Source organism: Triticum urartu, unplaced genomic scaffold (genome assembly GCF_056163025.1).
Source record: "Triticum urartu cultivar PI428250 unplaced genomic scaffold, HENAU_Tu73 scaffold2, whole genome shotgun sequence".
Lineage (NCBI taxonomy): Eukaryota > Viridiplantae > Streptophyta > Magnoliopsida > Poales > Poaceae > Triticum > Triticum urartu.
Genome location: NW_028260368.1, coordinates 3,063,898 through 3,078,437, shown reverse-complemented (window position 1 = coordinate 3,078,437; position 14,540 = coordinate 3,063,898). Strand labels below are relative to the sequence as shown.

Below are 14,540 nucleotides of genomic sequence, written 5' to 3'. Positions count from 1 at the left end.
ACAAGCGGTATTCAAGCTCTTATTTTTGCAACATTAGCCGCAGCCTATATAGGTGAATCCATGGAGGGTCATCATTGAATTGACTCTTTTTGGAAATAGTATTTTTTTTTTTTGCAGCTTAGCTCAATTCATGCATGGTTCCAGATAATCTGCTTGGTTGCAAAAAAATAGTTAGAAATGCGTATGAATATATAGCCTAGAGTTGTAGGAGAGAGAATAGAATAGACTATATTATGGAATTTTCAAAGTATATATGCATTAAGGAGGGTGGAGTCAGGCTAGATCTATACTATAATATCCTTAATGTCTATAAGTGGAGTCCTCTTTTATGCAGGTTTCCACTTTAAGCAATGATTTTAGAATCCGATTCAATAGAAAATGAGAAAATATGCAAACAAAATAGAAGAAACAAATGTATATATATAGGATATTATATTATATATTCCTAGGTTAGATTCATTATCTAATCCGATATATGGATATGGAATTCCCTTCTATGTAGTTCGGACAATTCACATTATCATTTCAATTTGATTTCAATTTGTACTTTTTAGTTACTTTACTTCTCCCCAATAGAGCTTAGAAGTAAGAATTTATTGGTTGATTGTATCCTTAACCATTTCTTTTTTTTGACACGAGGAACTACTCACCATGAATCCACTAATTGCTGCTGCTTCTGTTATTGCTGCTGGATTGGCCGTAGGGCTTGCTTCTATTGGACCTGGAGTTGGTCAAGGTACTGCTGCAGGACAAGCTGTAGAAGGTATTGCGAGACAGCCAGAAGCAGAAGGTAAAATACGAGGTACTTTATTGCTTAGTCTAGCTTTTATGGAAGCTTTAACAATTTATGGACTAGTTGTGGCACTAGCGCTTTTATTTGCGAACCCTTTTGTTTAATCTTAAAAAAAAAATTCTTTCGATTTCGATTAGATACTTTTTTCTTTTTTTAGTAAATTGGTATTTGCTTCCACAATTCCAATTATATCAATACTTTATTTAATTTACTCCTATTTATTACTCCTGGAATTATCTATTTATCGGGACAGATAATACCCCATTCTAGGAAGGGCTGAGTTGAGTATTATTAATTTAGAAGATATGCTCACCTTCTTATTTCCCGTCCTTAGTTTAGGAAAGTGGAAAGTTTTTTCCTTTTATTTTAGGAATTTTGGGAACAGAACATTTCAACAAAGGAAGTCTTTCACCGGTCAAACAAGACGTAAGACTTAATCTAAAAGAAATTACTAGATTGAATCTATTTGCATTAAAAAAACCGATCAAAAAAGGGCGAGCGAAGTAAGTGATCGAAAAACTTTGTTCTTTGTTCGTCCTATCTATAAGAGGAGAGCATATGAAAAATGTAACCCATTCTTTCGTTTTTTTAGCTCACTGGCCATCCGCTGGCAGTTTCGGGCTTAATACCGATATTTTAGCAACAAATCTAATAAATCTAACTGTAGTGGTTGGTGTTTTGATTTTTTTTGGAAAGGGAGTGTGTGCGAGTTGTCTATTTCAAGAATAGATTGGATCTATCCGGCTGCACTTTATAATATTTTTTAGTATTTTTCGGATAAATAAGAAAAGGGTGCACGATCTCGACGAATTACTTCTGAATAAATTCAGAAATCATATGGAAGAACCATAGCATTTCGCGACTCATTGGTAAATCAACTTTGATTCTCTATAAACCAAGAATGTGAGACCATTAACACGGTTAAAGCTAAACTGCTTGAAGTCCAGGCAAAAAGAGGTACTCTTTCTACAACTATATTAGTATTAGTACCAATTTAAACGGGAAATAGCTAATGTAAAATTTATCTGATATAGAACACTCATATCGATAAAATGGTTTGAACTATTTACTAGAAAAAAAAGGGGGCACCCTGCCCTTTTTTAACCAATGCCGAATCGACGACCTATGTATAAAAAAGAGAAATTTTTTGGATTTGAAGAAAAAAAAAATAAAAAAGAATTCTATTAATTTTCATTTTCCATTTATTTAGTTAGTTTTTCTTAATGAAATTGAAATTATTAACTAGAGGGCAAATAAAAATAAAGAAACAACTTTGCTGACCATGATATATTTTTATCTAGGCGGAAGAGTCCTCTTAATATTTATCTAGTCTTATATAGGTTTCGGTATATTGAAATATAAACATAAAAAAGAAGATAGAGGATAGGCTCATTACTTAAAAAAAAGATATGGAAATAGCTATAGAAAAAAAAAAAGGAGCGTGAGAGCCAAATGAATCGAAAGATTCATGTTTGGTTCGGGAAGAGATCATAAAAGTTGTAAACTTACAAAATAATCTACTTTCATTAAAAGATTTATTAGATAATCGAAAACAGAGGATCTTGAGTACTATTCGAAATTCAGAAGAATTGCGTAGAGGGACCATTGAGCAACTCGAAAAAGCTCGGATTCGATTACAGAAAGTCGAACTAGAAGCGGATGAGTATCGAATGAATGGATACTCTGAGATAGAACGAGAAAAAGCAAATTTGATTAATGCTACTTCTATTAGTTTGGAACAATTGGAAAAGTCTAAAAACGAAACCCTTTATTTTGAAAAACAAAGGGCAATGAATCAGGTCCGACAGCGGGTTTTCCAACAGGCCGTACAAGGAGCTCTAGGAACTCTGAATAGTTGTTTGAATACCGAGTTACATTTCCGTACGATTCGTGCTAATATTGGCATTCTCGGGTCCCTGGAATGGAAGAAATAATTAAATTAATTAGGCCTTGAACTTCTACTTTCGTTTAGAATTTAGGCATTATTTTTCCCCTTGCTTCCGAAAAAAGAGTCAAGAAACACTAATGGCAACCCTTCGAGTCGACGAAATTCATAAAATTCTCCGCGAACGTATTGAACAATATAATAGGAAAGTAGGGATTGAGAATATAGGTCGCGTAGTTCAAGTGGGGGATGGGATTGCTCGTATTATAGGTCTTGGTGAAATAATGTCAGGTGAATTAGTCGAATTTGCAGAAGGTACTAGGGGTATTGCTCTGAATTTGGAATCCAAAAATGTTGGGATTGTATTAATGGGCGATGGGTTGATGATACAAGAGGGAAGTTTTGTAAAAGCAACAGGAAGAATTGCTCAGATACCCGTGAGTGAGGCTTACTTGGGTCGTGTTGTAAATGCTCTGGCTAAACCTATTGATGGGAAAGGCGAAATTATAGCTTCCGAATCTCGCTTAATTGAATCTCCTGCTCCAAGTATAATTTCCAGGCGTTCCGTATACGAACCTCTTCAAACAGGGCTTATTGCTATCGATTCGATGATCCCTATAGGGCGCGGTCAGCGAGAGTTAATTATTGGGGACAGACAGACTGGCAAAACAGCAGTAGCCACAGATACAATTCTCAATCAAAAAGGGCAAGGTGTAATATGTGTTTATGTAGCTATCGGTCAAAGAGCATCCTCCGTAGCTCAAGTAGTAACTACTTTCCATGAGGAGGGGGCCATGGAATACACTATTGTAGTAGCTGAAATGGCGGATTCACCTGCTACATTACAATACCTCGCTCCTTATACGGGAGCAGCCCTGGCTGAGTATTTTATGTACCGCGAACGGCATACTTTAATAATTTATGATGATCTCTCCAAACAGGCACAAGCTTATCGCCAAATGTCCCTTCTATTAAGAAGACCTCCCGGACGTGAGGCTTATCCAGGGGATGTTTTTTATTTGCATTCACGCCTTTTAGAAAGAGCCGCTAAATTAAATTCTCTTTTAGGCGAAGGAAGTATGACCGCTTTACCAATAGTTGAGACTCAATCTGGAGACGTTTCCGCCTATATTCCTACTAATGTAATCTCCATTACAGATGGACAAATATTCTTATCTGCGGATCTATTCAATGCCGGAATTCGACCCGCTATTAATGTGGGTATTTCTGTTTCCAGAGTAGGATCCGCGGCTCAAATTAAAGCCATGAAACAAGTAGCTGGCAAATCAAAATTGGAACTAGCGCAATTCGCAGAGTTACAAGCCTTTGCACAATTCGCCTCTGCTCTCGATAAAACAAGTCAGAATCAATTGGCAAGGGGTCGACGATTAAGGGAATTGCTTAAACAATCCCAGGCAAATCCTCTCCCAGTGGAAGAGCAGATAGCTACTATTTATACCGGAACAAGAGGATATCTTGATTCGTTAGAAATTGAACAGGTAAATAAATTTCTGGATGAGTTACGTAAACATCTAAAAGATACTAAACCTCAATTCCAAGAAATTATATCTTCTAGCAAGACATTCACCGAGCAAGCGGAAATCCTTTTGAAGGAAGCTATTCAGGAACAGCTGGAACGGTTTTCTCTTCAGTAACAAATAAATTTTGCATGTCTACTCTTGTTAGTAGAATAGGAATCGTTGAGAAAGCTTTTTCATTTGAATCATGCAAAAAAGTTTTCTTTGTTTTTAGTTTAGTATAGTTATTTAAAGAATAGATAGAAATAAGATTGCGTCCAATAGGATTTGAACCTATACCAAAGGTTTAGAAGACCTCTGTCCTATCCATTAGACAATGGACGCTTTTCTTTCATATTTTATTCTTTCTTTTATTTTTTTGCTTCTTCCGAGAAAAAACTGTTAGACCAAAACTCTTTTAGGAAATCAAAAAATCCAGATACAAATGCATGATGTATATATTATATCATGCATATATCATAAAGAAGGAGTATGGAGGCGGTAGTGGGAATCGAACCCGCAACCCCAAGGTTATGAGCCTTATGAGCTACCAAACTGCTCTATACTCTTAAACTAAAGAGGGGTAACTAGTGGATAAAAGAGGGTTGGATACGCCCCTCTACCAATATCTATACAAATAGAATAGTCCATTTATACAGAATGGTAAAGAGGGCTCCTCTATGATTATCAATTCCAGAAATCCATACAAATACGAAAGGGTATTTTATCCTTACCAACTGGATCTTGTTGCACCCGGTAACAAACATTCATAAACCATTTCTCGAAGTACGTGTCCGGATAGCCCAAAATGTCGATAGTTAGCTCTAGGTCTTCCGGTCAAAAAACAACGTCGATGAAGGCGTGTAGGTGCACTATTACGCGGTAGGGATTGCAATTTTTCTCGCATTTTCGTTTTTTCACTCAAACTCAAGGGAGAAACTTTGCTTCTTATCTTTTTTTTTAAAGATTGACGAATCAAATGATATTTCTGTTCTAATTTCTGCCGCTTCTTCTCCCTCTGAATCAAACTTTTTTTTGCCATAATGTGTCGTTGCTATTATTACCAAGTATACGGTTCTAATCCTAGATGGAAAAATAAATAGAAAAAGAAATCTAAAAAGGCAGATCCTCCCTCTCTATCAAGAGTAATGAACTAGGTGCTGATACAGTACAAAAAAACAAACTAAATTAACCAAACTTGCCTGATGTTGAGGCAATCAAGAAAGCTGCATAAGTGAATATATAACCCACGGAAAAGTGAGCTAATCCAACCAATCTTGCTTGCACAATGGAAAGAGCCACGGGCTTATCTCTCCAGCGAATTAAATTAGCTAAAGGTGTGCGTTCATGAGCCCATGCTAAAGTCTCAATTAATTCCTGCCAATACCCCCGCCAGGAAATTAAGAACATAAATCCAGTAGCCCAAACAAGATGTCCAAATAAGAACATCCACGCCCATACCGATAAACTATTCATCCCAAAAGGATTATATCCATTGATAAGTTGTGAAGAGTTTAACCATAGGTAATCTCTTAACCATCCCATCAAATAAGTGGAGGATTCATTAAATTGTGAAACGTTGCCCTGCCATAATGTGATATGTTTCCAATGCCAATAAAAAGTAACCCACCCAATGGTATTTAACATCCAGAAAACTGCCAAATAAAATGCGTCCCAAGCAGAAATATCACAAGTACCGCCGCGCCCTGGGCCGTCACAAGGAAAACTATATCCAAAATCCTTTTTATCTGGCATTAATTTGGAACCGCGTGCATCTAAAGCGCCCTTTACTAAAATCAATGTAGTTGTATGCAAACCTAGAGCAATAGCATGATGAACCAAGAAATCCCCAGGTCCTATTGTTAAGAAAAGCGAATTACTATTCTCATTAACAGCATTCAACCATCCGGGCAACCATAGGCTTCGACCCGCATTGAAAGCGGGGCCATTCGTTGAAGATAAGAGTATATCGAACCCATATGTCGTCTTGCCATGAGCAGATTGTATCCATTGGGCAAATATAGGTTCGATCAAGATTTGCTTTTCTGGAGTACCAAAAGCAAGCATGACGTCGTTATGAACATAAAGGCCCAAGGTATGGAATCCTAGAAAGAGGCTAGCCCAACTTAAATGAGATATGATAGCTTCTTTATGGTCTAACATTCTTGCCAATACATTATCCTCATTCTGTTCCGGATTGTAATCCCTAATGAAAAAAATAGCTCCATGAGCAAAAGCCCCTGTCATGATGAACCCTGCAATATATTGGTGATGAGTATATAAAGCAGCTTGAGTAGTAAAGTCTTGTGCTATGAATGCATAAGGAGGTAAAGAGTACATATGTTGAGCTACTAAGGAAGTAATAACCCCTAAAGAAGCTAGAGCAAGACCTAACTGAAAATGAATCGAATTGTTGATTGTGTCATAAAGGCCCTTATGCCCACGCCCTAATCGACCCCCCGGAGGAGTATGCGCTTCTAAAAGATCTTTAATACTGTGCCCAATTCCGAAGTTAGTTCGATACATGTGACCGGCAATGAGAAAAATAAATGCAATAGCTAAATGATGGTGAGCCATATCGGTCAGCCACAAACTTTGTGTTTGTGGATGGAATCCCCCAAGAAGAGTTAGAATGGCAGTTCCCGCTCCTTGAGCGGTACCAAATAAATGATTACTCGAATCAGGGTTTTGGGCATAAAGATTCCATTGACCCGTCAAAAGGGGTCCCAACCCCTGGGGATAGGGTAATACATCTAAGAAATTATTCCATCGAACGTACTCCCCCCTGGATGCGGGAATAGCAACATGAACTAAATGTCCTGTCCAAGCCAAAGAACTTACCCCGAAAAGTCCTGACAAATGATGATTGAGACGAGATTCCGCGTTTTTGAACCACGAAAGGCTTGGTTTCCATTTGGGTTGTAGATGTAACCAACCCGCTATTAAGGACAGCGTAGAAAGAAATAATAGAAAAAGAGCTCCAGTATAAAGATCCTCATTGGTGCGTAATCCTATTGTATACCACCACTGATAAACTCCAGAATAAGCAATATTCACTGGACCAGCAGCACCTCCTCGAGTAAAGGCTTCCACAGCGGGTTGACCAAAATGAGGATCCCAAATCGCATGAGCAATAGGTCTTACGTGTAAAGGATCCTGTATCCATGATTCAAAATTTCCTTGCCAAGCTACATGAAACAGATTTCCGGACGTCCATAGAAAGATTATTGCTAATTGCCCAAAGTGAGAAGCAAAAATGTTCTGATAAAGACGTTCTTCAGTAATATCATCATGACTTTCGAAATCATGTGCGGTAGCAATACCAAACCAAATACGACGAGTAGTGGGGTCCTGAGCTAAGCCTTGGCTAAACCTGGGAAATCTTAATTCCATAATGCCTTTCAAATCCTCCTAGCCACTATCCTACTGCAATAATTCTCGCTAAGAAGAATGCCCATGTCGTGGCAATTCCACCCAGAAGGTAATGGGTTACTCCTACAGCGCGTCCTTGTATAATGCTCAAGGCTCTAGGCTGAGTAGCAGGAGCAACTTTTAATTTGTTATGAGCCCAAACGATAGATTCAATGAGTTCTTGCCAATAACCACGGCCGCTGAATAAAAACATTAAACTGAAGGCCCAGACAAAATGAGCACCTAAGAAAAAAAGACCATATGCAGATAATGAAGAACCATAAGACTGAATGACTTGCGATGCCTGTGCCCACAAGAAATCTCGAAGCCACCCATTAATCGTAATGGAACTCTGTGCAAAGTTTCCCCCTGTAATATGAGTTACCACCCCTTGATCACTTATAGTACCCCAAACATCCGACTGCATTTTCCAACTGAAATGGAAAATGACTACCGAAATTGCATTGTACATCCAGAATAAACCTAAGAAAACATGATCCCAGGCGGATACTTGACATGTTCCCCCTCGGCCAGGCCCATCGCAAGGAAAGCGAAAACCTAGATTTGCTTTATCGGGTATCAAACGGGAACTCCGAGCAAATAAAACACCTTTCAAAAGTATTAATACAGTCACATGTATGGTAAATGCATGAATGTGATGGACTAAAAAATCTGCGGTTCCTAATGGAATAGGTAACAAAGCCACTTTGCCACCTACTGCTACTAACTCGCCGCCTCCCCACGTTAAGCTAGTACTTGTTGTTGCACCAGGAGCTGTTACGCCAGGCGCAGTAGCATGGATATTTTGTACCCATTGAGCAAAGATAGGTTGTAATTGTATGGCAGTATCCGAAAACATATCTTGTGGACGGCCTAAAGCACTCATGGTATCATTATGAATGTACAAGCCAAAACTGTGAAAACCTAGAAATATACATACCCAGTTAAGGTGGGATATGATTGCATCGCGGTGTCTAAGGACGCGATCTAATAGATCGTTGTATCGAGTAGTTGGATCATAGTCTCTTACCATAAAAATTGCTGCATGTGCAGCAGCACCGACTATTAGAAATCCGCCAATCCACATGTGGTGTGTGAACAAGGAAAGTTGTGTACCATAGTCAGTAGCTAGGTATGGATAGGGAGGCATAGAATACATATGATGAGCTACAACAATGGTTGTAGAGCCTAGCATAGCTAGGTTAAGAGATAATTGAGCATGCCATGACGTTGTTAAGATTTCATAAAGACCCTTATGGCCTTGTCCTGTAAATGGGCCCTTGTGAGCCTCCAAAATATCTTTAAGTCCATGGCCAATACCCCAATTGGTCCTATACATATGACCTGCGATTAGGAAAAGAATAGCAATAGCTAAATGATGGTGCGCAATATCGGTCAGCCAGAGACCACCGGTTACTGGATCTAGTCCTCCGCGAAAAGTCAGAAATTCTGCGTATTTGGACCAATTTAAAGTGAAAAAAGGGGTTGCTCCTTCGGCAAAACTAGGATAAAGTTGAGCCAAAAGGTCCCGATTCAAGATAAATTCATGAGGAAGTGGTATCTCTTTAGGATCCACCCCAGCGTCAAGAAATTGGTTAATTGGTAAAGATACATGAATTTGGTGCCCCGCCCAAGAAAGAGACCCAAGTCCTAATAATCCCGCTAAGTGGTGATTCAACATGGATTCTACATCTTGGAACCAGGCCAATTTGGGAGCGGCTTTGTGATAATGGAACCAACCAGCAAAAAGCATTAACGCTGCAAAAATCAATGCACCAATTGCAGTACAATAGAGTTGTAATTCACTAGTTATTCCAGATGCTCGCCAAAGCTGAAAAAAACCAGAGGTTATTTGGATTCCTCGGAAACCCCCGCCTACATCACCATTCAATATTTCTTGCCCTACTATAGGCCAAACTACCTGAGCACTGGGTCCAATGTGAGTAGGATCACTTAGCCATGCTTCATAATTGGAAAAACGGGCGCCATGAAAGTACATGCCACTCAACCAAAGAAAGATAATGGAAAGTTGCCCGAAATGAGCACTAAAGACTTTTCGAGAAATCTCCTCCAAATCACCAGTATGACTATCGAAATCGTGAGCATCAGCATGTAGGTTCCAGATCCAAGTGGTAGTATCAGGGCCCTTAGCTAGTGTTCTTGAGAAATGGCCGGGTCTGGCCCATTCCTCAAAAGATGTTTTTACAGGATCCCTATCCACAACAATTTTTACTTCTGGTTCCGGCGAACGAATAATCATTAAGTCCTCCTCTTTCCGGACAAGACATACAAAGAGACCCGCCAACTGTCTTTTTAGTGAATCTTTGAAAGATATATATTTTGAAAGATAGATTTTGAAAGATAGATTTTGAAAGATAGATATTGTGATTAGTTCTTTTCTTTACTATCTACCATCCTTCTATTTTTTTTTTAGTTATTCACTGGAGCAATTATATATTGAAGTCAATCCGAGGCAAGTGTTCGGGTCTATTATGACATAAAGATTAGGTGCCTAACGGACATTGTTTATCTTGAAAAACAAATATTTCTCGACGTAAGAAAAAAATCTTTTTTATTTTTAATTTAAGAAACTAGTGTATTTTTTTTGAGGGCATAAGCTCCTATCTATATCTACTTTCCTTGAGCATAATATAGGGTTTTTTATTTGATTCTAAATTCCAAGATAACTCATTAGAATTATTAATAAGATGGTCCTAATATATTAGCAATATTTAGATTGCCCCCTCTTTTTATTCACTTTATTACTTCTATTCTAGACCCTATCCCTATGGTTTATTCTTATGAAATATCATATAAAATAGAAGGTATAAGAAATGGATATAATGAAATTCTTGATTCGATCTTACGACCTAATTTATTTGATTAATGGATCAACAACCAAACCACCCATTTTATGAAAAAGAAGGAGCATGGTCTTATTCAAATTCAAAGCGCTTCGTAATCTTCAACCAGTTCTGTGCTTCAATATAATTTCCCGGAGTAAGCGCTATAGCTTGTTTCCAATATTCAGCAGCTTGATCAAACCAAGCTTCCGCAATTTCCGAATCACCCTGTAGAATGGCCTGTTCTCCTCGGTCGGAATAGGAAGTTCCTTCCCTTAGAACCGTACTTGAGAGTTTCCTACCTCATACGGCTCAGAAATTGCTATCTGAATTTCCCCTATCTTAACTGAATTCGATTTATCAAAAATCGATCCAATTTGTTCTTGGGTTAAGCAGAAGAAATTAATTACCTAAGTTTCAAACCCTAATTTTTATCAATAATCAGTTTGATCTTTTTTCCCACCTTCAGAAGAATGAAGCATAGATAGATATAGAGCCTTCGTTCAAATTTTCTGAGAGGTAACTATCCCGGTTTCATATATGAAATCTCTATAGAATCCTTGAAAAAGACTTTTTTCCATAAGAAAGAAAAAAGAACTTACTATCTTTGGGATCTGATACTACACCGCTGCTTAATCCCTTAGTGGATCGGCTCTATTACATAAGCGGATTCCTAAATTTTGCCCCATATCATGGGATAAGTAAGCAGTTTTTTTTAGTTGTATCGACCCAGTCGCTCACTAATTGATCTTTACGGTGCTTTCTCTATCAATTTGAGAAACTTTATCCATAGAGTAGTAGTATAGGCCATACTTTCTTCGTTTTTTGATTCTCGTGAAGTGTCCTTCCTTCCTACAGCTGATAGGGAAAAATCGTTGTTTTTACGATCCCTATGTAGAAAGCCCTTTTTTTCTAGTATTTACTAGAAAATTTGATCCTCTCTTTTTTTTTTTTCTTTCTATAGTGGAGATAGTCGCACGTAATGACAGATCACGGCCATATTATTAAAAGCTTGCGGTAAGAAGGGGTTTCGTTCTAGTGCCCGGAAATAATATTCCAAAGCCTTTGTATGCTCTCCATTGCTTGTGTGTATAAGGCCTATGTTATAGAGTATATAACTTCGATCATAGGGATCGATTTCTAGTCGCGTAGCTTCATAATAATTTTGCAAAGCTTCCGCATAATTTCCTTCGGATTGAGCCAACATCCGTTACGGTCGTTCATTCTATTCAAAAAATCTCCGTTCCAAAACCGTACATGAGGTTTTCATCTCATACGGCTCCTCCCTTCTGTACATAATAGTACTAAGCGAAATAATCTATAGAATCAAAATAGAATTAGTCCCGTCTCATTATGAACCGAAAGGGGCTGGTATTTTTCCAAGAAATCTCTAGCCAACCTTCCCACAAGAGGTTTTTCTTAACACCAATGAATTCTATTAATGCTAGAGGAAAACGATAGCTCCAATAATTTCTTTGTTCTCAACGCCTCCTATTTAGAGGAATTAGCTACTTCAACGATCTTTGATGGTTATAGGGGTATCCAAAGTACAAACCTGATGGTTGTTTGTTATCCCAACCATTCTTCCCAGCCCTGATACCGATCAGGAAAGGGGTAATTTCTAACAAAGTTTTTCTCTTGTTGATTCCTATTTCTAGGTGTAGTGCTTTTCTCCCCTATGCTGCCTACGGATACTAATAGAGTAGGATTGGCCTGTAATCCATACCATACCATATCCTGTAGGTGTAACCTTTCGCTCAATACTCAAATCTACAATTGAAGTATCTGAAGCCGCATCAATCGAGGATACACGACGGAAGGAATTGTTAGTTCGCCTCACCTTCCCGAAGCGTGGGTTTGTTTGCTTTACAAATTTGGTTCTCTCTATGCCAACCCCCCTCTCTTTTTCGTAAGACTGAGGTATAGGTAGGGCTAAAAAAAAGCAAAAAAAAGAGAGTCAAATCGCACCATCTCTATAATAAGTAAATGCCTTTTTTTCTCCTGAGGTTGTCGGAATTATTCGCAATAAAATATTGGCTACAATTGAGGAGGTCTTATCAATGAAATTTCCATTTCCACGGGATCTAGGCATAATTCCCAACCCATTCTATATAGAATTGTTTTCATTCCTTCACAAAATAACATAAAAACAAACACATTCGATTCTTATAATTATAAATAGATTGATCCATATGCTCTACTCTAAATCCATATGCTTTAAATGGATAAGAGAGATATGGATTTTCCGCTCAGCTCAAATTGTATCCTTTTCCTTCTGCTTGGACACGAAGAGATATGAAATATTTGACTAAGACTGGATTTCATTCCACTTTCCTATTTCTGAACAACAACTTATGTTATCAACTATTTCGTGTTTTCAAAGTTATTAATTGTCTCATACCCTATTTTTGATTTCGATAGTATGGTGTAGCGTATCTTATGCAAACGGAATTCTAAGGTTTCTTTATTTTATTATGCAATAAGAAGAATTCTTCCATTTTCTTTTTCTTTAGTTGCGGGAAAACCCAAATTAAAACTTTTATTTTATAGCGAGCGCAATTTCTAGTAAAAAATCCTGTATCCTTCCACTTAGATCAAAAGGAATTTTTCCAATAGAACTATGGAACCCCCGAGTGGTTGCGGTTGTACCTGTACTGCAGGAATAAGAAAACTCGCTATTCACTCAGTTTATTTTCCATAATAAGTTATGTAGGAGAGATGGCCGAGCGGTTCAAGGCGTAGCATTGGAACTGCTATGTAGACTTTTGTTTACCGAGGGTTCGAATCCCTCTCTTTCCGTTTTTCTTAATTCATCAACGTTAAGGATCACAATGTATCAAATCAAATAACAATTTTTTCCAGCAATAATATAATATCTTATATTATCTTATTTTGATTTAATAGAAATTAGAAATTCTCTATAGCAAATTACTGTGGTATGTAAAATACACATAGAGGAAAAAAGAAAAAAGGATCCTAATCCTAGGGTTAATCAATTTTAGCTAGTTGATGGGAAAATACAAATTAATGGTAATGGTCTTAGGGCGATTTAGTTCGGGGAAAGGGGAAGGGGAAGAAAATTCTATGAACCTTTCCTTTTTTCGTTAAGTTCAAGTCTGACGAGAGTAATATTCTACAACTAACAACTCATTTATTTTGAGACCGACCCACTTCCTATCTAGGATTTTATTTACTAGTCCTTTATATTCCAACGTGTCAATCGCCAAATGCTTTGGCAATTTCCCCGGGTCCGATGAAGCAATATAATTTTGAACCAGACCTTTTGATCTTTGGTTATCTTTCGTAGTAATAATATCTCGGGGTTTGCAACGAAAACTTGGTATATTGACTATACGACCATTAACTAAAATATGTCTATGGTTGACTAATTGGCGGGCCCCAGGAATGGTTGAAGCCATACCCAATCGAAAAAGGATATTATCCAAACGCATTTCAAGTAATTGTAGTAAAACCTGGCCTGTTGACCTTTTTGCTTTTCCAGCGATATGTACATATCTAAGTAATTGTCGTTCTGTCAGACCATAATGAAAACGCAATTTCTGTTTTTCTTGAAGACGAATACGATATTGCTCCTTTTTCCCAGAATTGAATTTTTTTTTAAGATTACTTCCGGATTTAGGTGTTTTTCTAGTGAGTCCTGGTAAAGCTCCCAGACGGCGTATTTTTTTTAAACGAGGTCCTCGATAACGGGACATGAAGACTCCTTTTTTTATTTTATTGAAATTTCATTTTACACAATTAATTTCATTGTATTTACATTACAGAATACATCGAAATTAAAACTGAATTAAACTACAGGATAAACAGAGTAAAATCAACTAAAGTACCCCAAAAAATGGAATTTCATCAAAATCTTTTTTTTTTGTATATATATTATTTATTTTATTGTTTTGTATCTAGCAAAATTGTAAGGTAAAAAACATAAAAGATCCTGGATTCTCCATTTAATTCGGAAAAAAAGAGATTCTTGTTCGTAGAACATCGATAGAGAAAAAAAAGCCGACTATCGGATTTGAACCGATGACCCTCGCATTACAAATGCGATGCTCTAACCTCTGAGCTAAGTGGGC

The 14,540-nt window shown here is 37.6% G+C and overlaps 3 non-coding genes across 3 annotated transcripts; 1 reads left to right on the top strand and 2 right to left on the bottom strand.

Moving 5' to 3' along the window:
* Positions 1-4,468: 4,468 nt before the first annotated feature.
* TRNAR-UCU (transfer RNA arginine (anticodon UCU)) lies at positions 4,469-4,540 on the bottom strand. Its single transcript has one exon. It is a non-coding gene; the product is annotated as a tRNA-Arg (tRNA).
* Positions 4,541-13,161: 8,621 nt separating this feature from the next.
* Positions 13,162-13,248, top strand: TRNAS-GGA (transfer RNA serine (anticodon GGA)). The gene has a single exon. It is a non-coding gene; the product is annotated as a tRNA-Ser (tRNA).
* A 1,219-nt stretch (positions 13,249-14,467) lies between these two features.
* On the bottom strand, positions 14,468-14,540 carry TRNAT-UGU (transfer RNA threonine (anticodon UGU)). The gene has a single exon. It is a non-coding gene; the product is annotated as a tRNA-Thr (tRNA).